The sequence below is a fragment of the Thamnophis sirtalis genome, unplaced genomic scaffold (genome assembly GCF_051295495.1).
Source record: "Thamnophis sirtalis isolate CommonGarterSnake01/CBP01778 unplaced genomic scaffold, rThaSir2_p1.2 scaffold_1, whole genome shotgun sequence".
In the NCBI taxonomy this organism is placed as follows: domain Eukaryota; kingdom Metazoa; phylum Chordata; class Lepidosauria; order Squamata; family Natricidae; genus Thamnophis; species Thamnophis sirtalis.
The window spans coordinates 146453221-146469832 of NW_028261381.1; positions in this window are offsets into that span (position 1 = coordinate 146453221).

Here is a 16612-nt window from a genome sequence, read left to right on the forward strand (position 1 = left end):
AGAAACAAAAAGGAAGCTGAACGGTGGTGTGAAGTGCACCAACAAGACAATGCAAATAAATTTAATGACATGAACCAGAGCTGTTTTAAACACTGGGGTATAAGTAAAAATGCTTCCTTTTGTCTGTCTTGAAACTTCTATCCAATTTGTGGGTGTGTTTTAAATGTGTATTACACATTTAATTTATATACATATATAAACATACATTTACATTCACAGATACACATACATACACATACTATTAAAACTCTACATGTAAAATGATAATTTAAAACACAATATAGAAATATATACATAAACAAACCTGCAAATACAAAACTAAACATCTGACATATGGTTCACTTCTTCCCTTCATTTCCCTCATGGATCTATTAATCATTCCTTTATACCATTTCTATTTAAATATTCTGCTATCTCTTCTTACTGAATCTATAAGACACCTTATCATGAAGTGATTTTCTTTACTTTTATAATATAATCCATAAATGTATATATCCAGTCCTTAATAAAAGCCTCTGTAGATTTCTCCCACATCCGATATGTCAGTTTCGTCATCTCTTCCAAGTTCATAACTTTAAATATGCCATATTCCATATTTTGTGCTTCTTATTTTTCCATTTCTGCACATATAATTTTCTTCCCACAGTTGTCATATACAACAATAAGACACCGTGCTTTTTCCTCAGTTCTTCTTCTATAAATCCTAATAAGTGCAATTCTGATTTCATTTAAAAAGAGACTCCTGTTATTTTTCACCAATGTTCTGTAGATTACCAACAACATTTTTTCATAAGTTCACCACATAAGATAATAGTTTCCATCCTCTTTTCCACATTCTCAACATTTATTTGAGATGGTCTTATTCATTTTTGATGGTTTTACAAATATCAAATTCCATCTACGGTATTTTTTGGAGTATAAGACTCGCTAAGATTTTGAAGAGGCAAATTTTTTTTAAAAAGGGTTTTGCACTCTGCAGATCTCCCCAAAAAAGCCAACTTTTCGTGAAAATGGGCTCAGTTTTTGTCCAAAAAAGGGCATGCATAGCCTTTTGAAGGCTTTAGAGTGCTCCTGGGGGTTGGGGGCCCCATTTTTCACTCATTTCTGCCCTCCCCAGCCCCTAGAAGCACTCTGGAAGCCTCCCAAACCCACTGCATGTCCATTTTTGTGAAGGGGGCAGGGTTTCGGGAGGCCAAAAATGTTGTATTCGGTGTATAAGACGCACCCAGATTTTCACTCTCTTTTTTGAGAGGAAAAGGTGCATCTTATACTTCAAAAATATGGTATATATCATTTTCTAGGTTTTTTCTTAAATTATTGCACAGAATATATTTTAATATTTTTAGACCACAATTTCCCAACTGTCCATGCAAATACTGTGCCAAAAATTTAGCATCCATATAATATTACGTTCTTTAATTTGTTCAAATTCTGTGTCACATTTAACCGCAATTTATAAATTCTTGAAATTATATGTTTGCCATCTTGGCATAACTCTATTTCAAATCCATTCTTACTCCCTCCTATACCTCCTTATTTCACATTCTTTTTGAATTGTTTCTTTATTTCATCTAGGCATACCAAGTTAAATTTATACCTCCTGTACTTAATTGTGGACCCAGCTCTGATTTTCTGAGAAAGATAGATCCAATTTCTCTATCATCTTCACAACAGGTACCCTTGATCTTCCTTTTTTTTACTTTGAGCATTTTTGGCAAACATCGGAGTCTTTCTGATATTTTAAAAGTCCCAGTACTGGTTATTCATTTGGACCCCTTCCTTTTATCTGTCCAATATCAGTGTAGGATCCCCCCTCTTTTTTCCCGTTCCACTATAATCAATGGTCCCATTAACAGCAGATACAGCAACTCAACAACACAGAAACAACTCTTTTGATTCAATGCAAATTGTTCAGTTATACTCCCTCAAATGAAATGATCAGGACTTTTGATTAGTTCTAATACTGAACCATTCCTGGAATGGGCCCTCTTCTGCATCATCTCCTCTCCCCTGTCCCCATAAAACAGAAGTCAGCTAAATTGTTTCTCCATTTACAGTGGTAACTTGGTAGGAATCACTAATTGGATCCAGGAGGTGCGATGAATACCAAAAAAGATGAGTACCAAACATTTTTTCCCTTAAGGAATAAGGTAGTGAGTCACAATGCAACTGACACCAACAAGTTCTAGTTTATGCATTGAGTACCAAACAAATGATGAGTATCGGGACAACATGTTCATGTCAAAATGCACTGAACACCAAATTCAATGAGTTTCAAAGCAGTTGAGTACCAAGGTATCAGTGCATTTCAGAGGAAGACACAATTCACGGTTGGCCATTCCTTTGTGTAAGTTAGTGAAATTCTTCCAATGAAGTGAAGAGAATGGAGTCAATGCACAGATGAAGCCCCTGATATTTCTGGATTTGAACACTGCATGTTTGAAAAAAGAAATACTTTTATATCATCCAAAATGCTTTTTTCACCATACTTTAAGTTCCAAAAAGGCTATAACCACAAATACTTTATTTAGTACTTTTAAACTTAATTGCTCACAGGGGCCAGAATCTGAATTACTGTCTTCTTTTTATGGTGGAATTAATATTATATACACAAGAGCATTTTTAAAAGACCCTATAGGGTAAAAGAAATGATTGCTTGGTTGGAAAATATAAATTTTTATGCATGCAAGTTATTAGCACAGTGCTGTTGCCTAGTCCATTAATGTGCCATTAAGGTACATTTTTCCCTTTGACCTTTTATTTTCAGACAGGTTACTGTCTGTTATCTTGTAGCTTTTATAAAATCATAAGTCACTCATGCCTTTTACAGCCTTCTAATTTGTCTGTATTCCTATATACAGGATTCACAACTTTCATATGGAAATCAGCAAAGGCTCTGAGAATCTCTGAGTAAATAACCATCTTTATGGAGCCATCAGCTTCTCATTGGGGAAATCATCTTTTTCTGATCTGCTACCCATCAGATGAGGTGGACTTCCCATTTCCCCAGCCAAGGAAACATCAAATTGAAACAAGACTGAGCCAAACTGTGGGAAATGTATCTCCTTGATTTACCTACTCCTCCCTATTCACATCAGGGAATTACTCACCAACCAATTACTGCTACAGAAGTCTCTCTTGATCAGACTTCAAGCTTTCTTCTCCAATTCCTTACTTTGGTCTAAAGCACAGGGGTGTCCAACCTTGGCAACTTTAAGACCTGTGGACTTCAACTCCCAGAATTCCCCAGCCAGTCATGCTGTCTGGACAATTCTGGGAATTGACATCCACAAGTCTTAAAGGGACTATGGTTGGACACTGCTGCTCTAAAGTGAGCCTTAGATAAGGCTCACACAAGATTGATCATTAGCTAGACTGAGGAAAAGAGAGAAAGGGCAAAAAAAATAGGCTTCCTACTGTCTCCTTCTCTGGGCTTTTTTTCTTGAAAGGTTTAGATCTAAGCAAGCTTTTTTCCCTTTTTTTGTTGCTCAAGAACTCAGGTAGATTTTAAGGGATTGCTTATGGATTCTACCTATCAGCTTCCCATTTCATCACTACCCCATCCATTGTGGCTCTTGCCACTTGGGAAAAGATTATGTGGGTCCCCAGCTTATAAAATTGAATATGATGTTTCCAAGATTACTAAACTAGTCTAATCAATAAGCGATGCAATATATTACTGCATGCTGACTAACTGACATCTTATGTTCTCAAAGAATTAATTTCATAACAGTAATAAGTCTACTAATTTCTGAGAACTATGTGCCATTCACCACCAGTGCCTTATAATATTTGTTCTTTGGGACCTTCTGGCTGTAAATAAAATTGATTGATGTTTGTTTATATTAGGGCTGGACAAGCTAGTATATTTAAACAAGGAGCAAACCCCACACTCACCCACATTGATGATGTTGCCTAGTTGGGCAATTAAATGTCAGCGAGCAAACAACCAAGCTCAGAGAGCACCAAGGACTCCACAATTTATAAACTGCGTTGATCTCAGATTTCAGGTAATGTAGAAGAACAACAGTACCAATGCCCATGCAATAAAACAATAAGTAGAATTATACCAGAAACAATTTTTCATGATAATAACTTTCACAGCTGCTATTAATAACACAATTGTCAATTCCCAACAGTCTCCCGGAATATCCAAATTTTTACATCCTTATGAAAAGCCTTACAACCTTAAGTGGAGAATATTGCCTTGGTAGTTCCAAAAGATGGGAGCTACCATGTTCAACAGATCTCTTCTGTTCAGAAGAAAACCCCTTATTTTCTCCATTCAGATGTACAGTACAATTCCTTCAGACAGACACTGGTAAAAAAAAATTGATGGCATCAGACAAAAAACAGAAAAGCACAACTTGGTACAGAAATGTGCATTTTGTTATCAACAGCATGATTCTTTACTCTATGTTGAAGAATGGCCTCTCCACTGGCATCATGTAGAAGTTAAATAAGAGCAGGGAGATAGCCGAAACATGAGGCATCCCAGGGATCTAGATCCAGATCTACCAATAAAAGCAGATCCTTCCTGGAGAAAGGAATCTGTAACATTGTGCATCCCACTCTTAATCTCCTAAAACAGTCTAGAGCAGTGTTTCTCAACCTTGGCAACTTGAAGATGTCCGGACTTCAACTCCCAGCATTCGCTGGCTGGGGAATTCTGGGAGTTGAAGTCCGGACATCTTCAAGTTGCCAAGGTTGAGAAACACTGGTCAAGAGGACTCAAAGGCAACTGAGAGATCAAGGAAGACCAAGGTGGATGTTTTACCTCTATCTCAGTCTATCAAGAGGAAGAAACAGCTGACATATAGGCCTAATGCTATTTTTATTAAGGCTGTATTAAGAGAACATTGCAATTCAGAATGTGTTTGTCTTCTTTCCTGTTTTATATATCCCATGAATTAGGGAGGTACCTGTCTGAGATGTTTCATAATCCCTCCCCCCCCTTTGTCTAGGCTCCTACAATATTTATCTCCTCATTGCCATGGTAACAGATTTTCCCTCTTTCTATCAAGGTCATCCTCTTCACTCTCCATGCAGTCCAGTTAACATGATTGACAAGTATGATCGAACAATGTCTGCACTATAAAGGTAAAGGTTCCCCTCATACATATGTGCTAGTCATTTCCAACTCTAGGGGGCGGTGCTCATCTCCGTTTCTAAGCCGAAGAGCCAGTGCTGTTCAAAGACGTCTCTGTGGTCATGTGGCCGGCATGATTAAATGCCAAAGGCACACAGAACGCTATTACCTTCCCACCAAAGGTGGTTCCTATTTTTTCTATTTGCATTTTTACATGCTTACGAATTGCTAGGTTGGCAAAAACTGGGACAAGTAACAGGAGCTCACTCCATTATGCAGTGCTAGGGATTCAAACCCCCAAACTGCTGACCTTTTTGATCAACAAGCTCAGCGTCTTAGCCACTTAGCCATCACGTCCCCTATAACCAGGTCTAAAACCTGATTGGAAAAGGCCCAAATAATCCTCTTTTTCCGTGATTCTCTTGAGTTTTCGTGCTATCTACTTTTCTCAACAATTTTCCCTGAAAGAAAAAGTTAGGAACTGGATGAAAATTGACCAGTTCCACTGTGGGCACTGGTGGCTACTCAACAAGAGGGCAAATTACTGCCTCTTCCAGAACAGGCAGAACCATCCTCTCCCTCAGAGACCTTCCTCAAGCCATCTCAGGACAATACAGGTAGCTGAACTCACATCAGCAAGCATCCTATCCACTTTATTAAGACAAATAAAGGTGTCCTATCTACTTTACTAGGACAAATAAAGGCATTGCTACCTATGGCTTATTGAATAAACCACAACACACTAAACTAGCTTTTCCAAACCTAAACTCTCAAATGCTAATGGTGGAAGACAATGAGGCAATGCAATTGCTTGTATGTTTGGACTAGGCTAATGAAGAAGCACTCTCAGAATGTCATTTATAAACCCCAAACGTTGGATTTGCATAAATAAAAACCACATTAAGACTTCATGTAGCAAGTAAACCAAACTTTTTTTGCTTTTATTGCCTTTTCACTAACAGAACAAAATGGAAGCCAACAGGCTCTGCTTTCCTTTTTTTCCCCTTGCATCTGGGCATTGCTGAAGATTGGCTTTTGAGGGGTAAGCAAATGAGTTGCCGATATTACAAGAAGGAAGTGGAGCACTTCTCTGATCAATGGGTTGCAGATCCCTTCAGAAACTTGGAGGAGGGGGGCTTGTGAGCTGACAAACAGCAGGATAGGGTGAAATTGTCCACTCTTCCATATGAAGTCAACTGCAGATGCTTGCCTTTTTTTAAGCATTTAGACCAAAGTATTATGATAATAACCAGTGCTTTAAGAAGAAGAATTATTTTAATAGTAGATGAAGTAAAGCCAGGTTGCTCATTGGAAACTCGAACAATGAAACTAAAGCTTACATAATGTATTAAAAATAATATGTTTTTCCTTTGTGGATAGATAGATAGATAGATAGATAGATAGATAGATAGATAGATAGATAGATGGATGGATGGATGGATGGATGGATGGATGGATGGATGGACGGACGGACGGACGGACGGACGGACGGATGCAGACAGACAGACAGACAGATGCAGCATATTTTTAATTATTTGTTTTTAATTATTTTATGATTGTTTGCTGCCCAGAATAATTCGTTTAGACCGGTGGCTATAGAAACTGAATGAATGAGTAAACAAATGATTGAATGAATAAATGAATGAATGAATGAATGAATGAATATACATACTGCAAAGACAAATATAGGTGGTCCTTAACTTATGACCAACCAACCCGAAAAGGGGGTTTTATGATGTGTTTTACATCCAACATGACATGTGATCATAACGGTTCTATTACATATGACATATAACCATACTGTAGCAGACTCCATATGCTCCTTTGTTGAGAACTATCTGTGATTGGAGAAGTGCCTAATACTTAGAAAAACTAAAAGGAATAGAAAATATTTGAGAGGACAATATGGTTAAGATAGCATGACTGATGTCCAGAAAGAAGTGAACAAGCAATATATACCCTGAGTTATATAATGAAATTGATTTGACGTCCTCCTAAGGTCCAGGATGATTTCTGCTCATCCTCATCTCTCACCTGTTAGGATGGGCTGGCTTGCTTGCAAAATTTTTGTTGTGACTTTATTTGCCAAAATAGTGCACATTGGCCTGCCTGGGAAAGTCACCTCTAGAAAATTATGCCTTCTGCTTGCTCACACCATAATTCAGCATCTAAACAATTCTACTCTGTGAATCTATAAAAGATTTTTATCAAATATTTTATAAGAGATTCTTTTATAGATCCTGTAAAAAAAAAGTCTCTGTAACTTCTTTCTTCAGAAATAGCAACCTTTGAGAACTGATGGAAATAGTGTATCATGGATGGTATCATTCAGTGAGGCTGTCAGGTTAGGTGTGTCCATTCACAAAATACTTGTTTTTCATTAGAACACTTTCAACAAACTCTTGTAGCTCCCAAGAATGCTAATACTTCAGCTTAATTTTTTGGGTAGCAGAACAAAGCAGTGAACAGTAGCCAGATCTCTGAATGAGTGACTTTGGGCCAGCTAGTTTCTTTTAATCCAACCTTTACAAAAGGCAGGATATGAATCCATCAAACAAATAAATAAATAATAATTTATAATGCCCATGTGGGGAGCCGGAAACATTTTTGTAAATGAAAATGTTGATGGATATGATGCTTCAGTGTGCAACATGCCATGTTGCATTTTCTACCATTATTGAAATATTCTTAACAAAATGTAGCCAGTGGAGCAGGGAAGATCTTCACAGGCCCATTGATATCCCCATCATTCTCTTGCCTTGCCCTACCCTATTGATTTTTCAGATAAGGCCTCCTCCATAACCTGCTGCTGAAGGAGATGAAATATGTGCTGCAATGTATTTCCATGAATTCATTAAAGCAGTTATAATTATGCAAAGCACTTAAAAATACTTTGTCTTCGTCTGAGAGATGCTGTTGCGATTGGACAGAGAAGAAAGCCTTATATAATGAAAGAGTTTTATTTCTGCTTCGCTAATGAGGAAAGGGCCAAAGGTTTAGATTCTCCCTCGCTTCATCCTATTACTGCTTGACAGCAAAAAGGTGTGTCCTTGAAATGAAACAAATAGTTGGTCTTTTCAATTAAAGACAACATGGAGACAATTGCAGCACCTTTCCCACCCACCCCCTACTCCACCCTCGCCAAGAAATGGCTGGAAATAATTGCAGAAGTGGGAGAAGCAACATTAATTATGATGTACCAACAGGAAAACAAGTTCCAAAGACCTTGTCACTAGAGAAGGCAGAGCAATAAAGTATGTGGTACTTTTAATATTCATGATGCAGCCCAGGCATAATGCACTTCAGGAAGAAAATGACTTATTGAGGTTGACCAACAGTGCTTGTCTACTTAGGATTTCCAAAAAACCCTTTTATATTCTGGGCAATATATAATATCTTTTTTTTTAAAGGTCTAAAACTCAGATCCTAAGAATGCTTATCCAGCAGTAATCTGTTCCACCTGCCACCGGGCAAATTCCTTCAAGAAGCCACAAGCAGGATAGTAAAAATGGCAGGATATAAATGCAGCAATGACTGAATATATTGCCTCGGACACTGAAAGAAATGTCAAATCATTATAGTGTAAGCGGTAGCTACTGATAGTAATCTTTTATGAAACTGTCCCAAAGATTTTGAAATTGTTCATATTGATGGCTTCACTACCTTTGGTCGATAAGAAAATAATTCTCTTGTTTATTTTGCTCTACATGGAAAAATACTTTTTAAAAATCTATTCTGGATTTTCATTCAGATTCTCTGGGATCTGGGAAAAGGACAAAGGATATCTTCAGACTCACTTTGTCCATATCATGAATTCATTCCAACGGAATGAAGTGAAGAGAAGGACCAGGGGAGACGTGATAGCAGTGTTCCAATATTTGAGGGGTTGCCACAGAGATGAAGGGGTCAAGCTATTTTCCAAGGCCAGACAAGGAGTAATGGATGGAAACTGATCAAGAAGTGATTCAACCTAGAAAAAAGGAAAACATTTCTAACAGTGGGAACAATCAACCAATGGAACAGCTTGCCTTCAGAAGTTGTGGGAGCTTCATCACTGGAGGTTTTCAAGAAGAGATTGGACTGCCATTTGTCAGAAATGGTGTAGGGTCTCCTGCTTGAGTGGGGGTTGGACTAGATGACCTACAAGGTCCCTTCCAACTCTGTTAATCTGTAATCTGAATATTTATTCTGTTATCTCTATCATATCCCCATTTATTTTGCTTTTTGGAAAGGTGAATGGGGGAAGATTCCTTCAGTCGATTCTTTCTATTACTCTTCCTGTTCTTTTTGCAGTTTTTTAGCTGAGTGCATTTATCCATCATTGCATGTTGTCCTTCCCAATTTCATACTTGCAGGTTTTTGTTTTTTTTTACTATTGATAAATCAAGAGATGGCAACATGTTCATCGTTTCTGCCCGAATACTGCTAAAGAAAAGGTTGAAGTAGAAAGATGGGGTGTGTAAGAGACTAATTGTTTTACATCATTCACAATATAATTGGAAAGGGGTTTGACTCCAAACACCCCCTGCCCCTCCCTCAAAAGACGCAATCAATCAACTTTAGTTTTCAGTTTGTTAAAACTAAAAATTGCAGTGGCTGTACAGATAGACTGTGAAGCTATAATGACATAATCAAACAGAATAGGATTTTTTTAAATTAGATTTTTCTTGCAGGTATTTTTAAAAGGGATTTCATGATCTCCCACTATAAATGATAGGAAAATATGTTGAAGTTATTTCAATATAATCACATGTGCTCCTGAGGATCACAGATAAAGATTTGGGGACTGTTAGGAGCCCATCTCACCAATCATTCAATCACAAATTCTGGTTCAGGAATCCATGTCAATGCTCGGTATTAGAATAAAAGTATTTCCTCTAAATTATTCTATGCAATTTTAATTCTGGGGAAAAATAGCAATGGCAAATATTTCAAATTTTCTAAATCATTAAAATTGTAGAATCCATTGCTAGATTTGGTCTGTTTTATTTCGTTGCCCCTCATAAGATGAAATTCTGTAGGATAGACAGACAGAAATTTGTCTTACACTAGCCACCATCTTACTAACTCCAACCCTCTATAGTATTCAGTGAACATAGTTTTATTCTCAAGTCCCTTTAGCAGTGGTGAGAATCAAAACTTTTTACTATGGGTTCTGTGGGCGTGGCTTTGTGGGCATGGCAGGGGAAGGATACTGCAAAATCCCCTTTCCCTCCCCATTCTCAAAATTTCTGCTACCAGTTCTCCAGAACCTGTCAAAACTGGCTGAATACCACCTCTGCCCTGTAGCCAATAAAGATTTACATTAAGGTTTAACTAGTCATTAATCTTGATAAGCATTCATATAGCTCGCCACCTATTTAATAATAATTCCCAAACATTTCACCTGCTCAGAAATAGAAAAAAATTGTGAGGGGAACCTTTACTTTTACTAATCAACAATTGCTTTCAGATGCAAAATTCATATGTAACTCTGAAAATCATATTCTGGAAAATGTAAACTTTAAAGTGACCACTTGCTCTAAATTAAACTTAATTGTCAAGTAAAGGAAAATCAGGAAGGCCAGGAAGCTCAAATGAATATAAAAGTTTATTGCAAGCTTATGCTCTCTACAAGAATCTGAACTACTAACAAATAGGTGGTAGATAAGAGTCAGTGGAATTCAAGATGGACTGGACTTTGGTCTCTTGTGGAGCCTAGTGATTCAACCCTTCCCTCAGGCTCAGTTTGCTCAATTTCCTACATTAATATTGGATTATGCCAGAGGAAGGAGAAGATCTACTACATTTTTTTTATTTCCTTTTAAATTTTTAATTTTGTTTGTTTACAACAAGAATATATTTTCAGAAAAGATTATATCAATAAGTGGACAGAGAATTACTGAATTATCCAATTCACGCTCAATATAATATAAACAAAAAGATAAACCATGACACGCAAAGCACACTAAGTTGTTTTTATGATGTAAAAAGAACCGTAAATATTTGAGCCTAATGCCAAAGAGTCCACTTTATTATTGTTTATAAATATTTAACAAAGGAAAAGTAAAACACTGCTAAATATAATATAGATAAGCATTTGATTTCTGACTTCCTCCTTTTTTGTACTCTAAACAATTTACAGTATTTATTAACATAGGCTTTAGGAAATATAAGTATTTATATTGCCTTGCTGAGTAATATTTAATATTTAGAAGTGATTCTTGATTAAATCTAGTTAAAGTTCTTATATGTATAGATACTTTAATTTCAAAATTACTGCATTTTCTCCAAGTTTAAGTTCCTAATCAGAGATTGTTAATACTATGTCTTTTTCCCCATTGTTGTGTAAATTTTGTCCTCACAGCCTTGTTTGTTCGTCAAATCTATATGGCTGATTGTCTCACCCAAAATAACTCTGGCCAGTATACAACAATTAATTAAAAACAATAGCTACATAAAATTGTCATTATCAAAAAATATTAAACAATAGCAATAGCAATAGCAGTAGACTTATATACCGCTTCATAGGGCTTTCAGCCCTCTCTAAGCGGTTTACAGACAGTCAGCATATTGCCCCCAACAATCCGGGTCCTCATTTTACCCACCTCGGAAGGATGGAAGGCTGAGTCAACCCTGAGCCGGTGAGATTTGAACTGCTGAACTGCTGATCTAGCAGTAGCCTGCAGTGCTGCATTTAACCACTGCGCCACCTCGGCTCTTACTATCTTACTTACAATCACTATTAAAATATAAAAAAACACAGGAGAGAGGTATAATGATCGTGCCATGTTAGAATATCACCAGTTCTTTGGGAAGCCCCTGTCATAGCCAAGTCTTCCGGAACATTAATAGGGATGGAGCTAACCTCACTCTAGGGTGGAGCAGCAAGGAGAATATTCCATAAGGCAGGCATTGTGGCAGAGAAGACCTGTTTCCTGGGACCTCCCAAACGTAGATCCCTAGAAGAGGTCTAGGACAATTTGCTGCGACCAACTCACCTTGAGACAACTCCATGCAGGATAACACAATGCAATAACTGTTATTTGCCACTTCAACATTATTTTTTATTTTTGTCCATTTCCACAAAAATGGAAATTATGTCAAAGAAACAGTGGAGGATAATATTTATCGCTTTGCATTATCTCACGTGGAATTGTCCCGTGGCGAGTTGACCTGTGGCGAGTTGGCCATGGTGACTTTTCCTGCTGCAATGATGAATTGGCCATGGAGAGATGACTACAGCGAATTGGCTGTGACATCTAGGAAGGAATGGGGATACCATTGCTTCCTAGAAGATGGGACCTGTAGCATGCCTTCTCTACCAGATCTGATGGGACAGGCAAATATAATTGGGGAGAGGCAATTCCTCATATAATCCAGCCCTATGATATGAAGGGCTTTAAAGTTCAAGCCAGCATCTTGAAATGGATCCAGCAGTAAACCGTCAACCAATGAATCCCATAGAACAGAGGTGTAACATGTGCTGTTCTGGAAGCCCATGTCACTGCAGTCTGTACCAGTTGAAGCTTCTGGTGACTTCTCCTCTTCAATCACCATGGACTAGTACCAATACCAGAGAAAGGGAACAAACCAATGGTGAAATTCAAAAATTTTCCCTACCGGTTGTATGGGTGTGGCTTGGTAGGCGTGGCTTGGTGTTCATGTGACCGGGTGGACATGGCTGTCCAACTGACTCACACACAATGTAAAAGCAGCTGGACTTCACACAAAATGGCCCCTGCAACAAGCAGGAACCTCACAAACAATCAGGCACATCTGATTGTCGCACACCTGATCAGTAGTAAAACAATGCTTTTAAAAAGTTTTTTTTAAGTTCCAATGATTGCCCAGCACAGCTGATTGTCACATAGCTGATCGTTGGAACTTTTTTTTTTTTTTTTTTACTTTTTTAAGTATTTTTTTTTTCTACCAGTTATGGCGAACCGGCCTAAACTGATAGCTTTTCACCTCTGGGACAAACCAACAGAACACCATGTCTTCTCCCCCATACTCAGAGCTGATCTAGAATGATACCTTGGTTGATGGTATCAAAAGCTACAGAGAGGTCCAGATGTGAAATCCTGCTTTCACCAGAGGTCATCCAAAAATGTGACCCATGCCAATTCTGTCCCAGGCCTGAATCCTGACTGAAAGACTAAGAATTATGGTAGGAAATTGTATATTACTTGACTTTTGATTTATTCTCACTCAGTAGATAATCCCAATTATGATCAAGTCAGGAGTACAAACAAGACACTTACTTGAAAGTTATTTAACTTTCCTCCCACACATAAATATCTATAGTATTTTGCCTTTTAAGCAGCAACTCAATGCATTGAAAGTAATCTCTACCCAACAGTAAAGTTTCTATAAGTAGAAATGCTTGTGATTAAACTGTCAAATCTTTTATATCATCATTATCAGCCTCATAGCATATCCTGGGGAAGAGACTGCATTTTTCCTCAGATTCCCCATTCCACTAACATGACTGAGAAGCACTGGTTAGTGATTCCCCTTCCCATCTTGCTCTACCTGAATTTTACTGATAAGATTAAGTTGTTCAGATAAAAACTTCACGTCTTTATGTTCCACACAGCTTACCAGACAGGTAATCAAACCATTGGGACCTTTCAGTTGCAACTAAATGATAAAAATGCAAACAGTTTTCAAACATCACTGGAAAGAAAGATCAATGAACAGAGACACATGCTTATAGATGGACAGCTGGGAAATGAGACGATGGCATTGATATTTGCGCTAAAGAACGGCTAAAAATCTATACAGTAACCATTTCCAATTCGAGGGAGAGTTTATAGGAATATAATGGAGGGTTTGTCTCTGTTAAGAGTTGGATGGAAGCATACCTGGAATTTGTAGGACTATTTGCTAGACTGAAGAATTGAGAAAACTCAAGGAAGGAAAAAAAATCACTTCCACAACTACTAGGAAAAAAACCAATTGAAATTGAGATGGACTTGAATCTGTCTTTATCATTTGAATGCAAGCTGGTGTTTGCATTAATTTCAAATATCACGTTAAATCATATCTTGATCTGTATATAGCAATAGCAATAGCAGTTAGACTTATATACTGCTTCATAGGGCTTTCAGCCCTCTCTAAGCGGTTTACAGAGTCAGCATATCGCCCCCACAATCTGGGTCCTCATTTTACCCACCTCGGAAGAATGGAAGGCTGAGTCAACCCTGAGCTGGTGAGATTTGAACCGCTGAACTGCTGAACTAGCAGTCAGCTGAAGTGGCCTGCAGTACTGCACTCTACCCACTGCGCCACCTTGGCTCTTCTTATATTCAGGTCTGAATCCCATTGAGTTCAGTGAATTAGCTTCCATCAAAATAGGTATGCAGAAAGGCAGCCTTAGGAGAATTTTAACCAGTGACTGAATTTACTTCTGAAAAAATATGCATTAATTAATGTATTACTGTAAAAGTCTTGGATATAAAACTGGGAACGATGAGCCATTCCTTTGTTCAAGTGTTGCTTATTTGATTTTTGGCTGGAACAGCCTTTCAATCCCTCGATGTTTTTATTTACACAAAGAGCTAACACAGGGCTCAAAGAGCCATTTGGATCTATTTCCCACAGGAAAGAAAACACTGGGAGCCACAAAACCTACCGGCAGTCAAACAGCTCATTAAATTGTGTGCTGGTGGTTGTCACACGTTGCCAATTGTGACACATATTTTGAGCAACAGGGAACCGCAGCACAAGCGGCTCCAGACCCATGGAGTCTGTGTCACTGACCCCTGAGCTAACGGGTCATCCTATCTAAAAATTCTAAGTATGGCTGAATCCTATTACTTCCCAATTTCAAACCAGAGGACCAAAAATGCAAATTCCAAGAATAACACAAAAGCATTTGTTGATACTTCAATGCCACACTGTAAACAACAATAGAAATGTTTAATTACTTTGAGCCTATAGAATATCAGTAAAATGTGAACTTCTATCAGGACTGGCAAGAAAACAAAACTGTGGCATCTTAATGTTTTCTTTATTCCTTTCTCTTTTTTTTTAATTCAGTGGTTGCATGTGTAATCTGTGCACGTGTGTGTAGATGTAGGCACTGAAGGAAAGAAAAGTGAAAATATTGCTTATTGCAACACAAAGGAGAAACCCATTTAGTTCTTATCTCATCTAAATAGGGACATTCCGGGAGATAATGTACAGTATTTTTCACAGCACACTGTTGCCAGGGACATAAATATAGTCAATGAATATTTTTAAAAAAATACAGACATCAGCTCTTATAGGAAAAGTAATTTATGAAGAAAGATGAGGTTTTAGATATAAATTCCTGCGTTCACTCCAGCAAGGTTGATTCATACCCAAATAGACATGTGATGCCTCTTTCTGCATTCTTACGAGCCAGATAGGAAAGGGAGGGGGGGGGAATCCACTCAGCATTTTTGTCATGGCAATGTCTGGTCTCAAAGTGAAGGATCTGGGGAATAATTGCTGACCTTTTTAAGTACTTCAGAGGCATTTAGGCTGTGGGTTTGAGCTCAGAGCTTGGCAATTTGGTTGCAAACGTTTCATCACCATTCGCAGAGAAATCGTCAGTATGCTTTGCCTTAAATTCAGGGGACACTGACAATGTCTCCTCGAATGGTGATGAAACTTTTGCAACAAATTGCCAAGCTCAGAGCTCAAACCCACAGCCTAACTACTAACCCAAGCTACTAATATTCAAACATATTTCAACTTCAGAGGCATGCATGGGAACCACTTTGCTAGTAATGTTAGTGTAGACTTGACCTTAATTTGCTTCTCATTCTTCATGGCCCAATGGACATCATTTCATCAAGATTGCTTGGCAGGTACTGTTTGAGTTTTTGTAAGCTTACAGTATCCTAATATTCTAGTGTTCTAATATCTCAGGGGCTGCCTCAAAGAAGAGGGAGTCAAGCTATTCCCCAAAGCCCCTGAGGGCAGGAAAAGAAGCTGTGGGTGGAAATTAATCAAGGAGAGAAGCAACTTAGAGCTAAGGAGAAATTTCCTGACAGTTAGAACAATTAATCAGTGGAACAACTTCCCTCCGGAAGTTGTGAATGCTCCAACACTGGAAGTTTTTAAGAAGAGATTGGATAACCATTTGTCTGAAGTGGTGTAGGGTTTCCTGCCTAAGCAGGGGGTTGGACTAGAAGATCTCCAAGGTCCCCTCCAACGTCCAACTAATTATTCTATTCCATCCCATTCCATTCTAATGTTATAAACGATAGAATCTCGCTACCTAATGTTTGATTGGCTTCTTTCCAAATGTCTTTGTTTCTTTGGTCGCTTCCAATGACTCTTGTCATTCACAGTTTATTTAAGCTTTAGCTTCCCCGTTAGTATTTTCTGTGAACAGCCGGGATTAACTTCATCTAATATTGAATAATGTTTACTTCTAGTGGTCTGAGATATTCTGAACAATTTCCTCCAGCACCACAGTACAAAGCAATCCATTTTTCTTTGTTCAGTCTTTCTGATGGCTTAGCTTTCACAGCCATGTGTTACAAACCATGTCATGTCAATACAAGC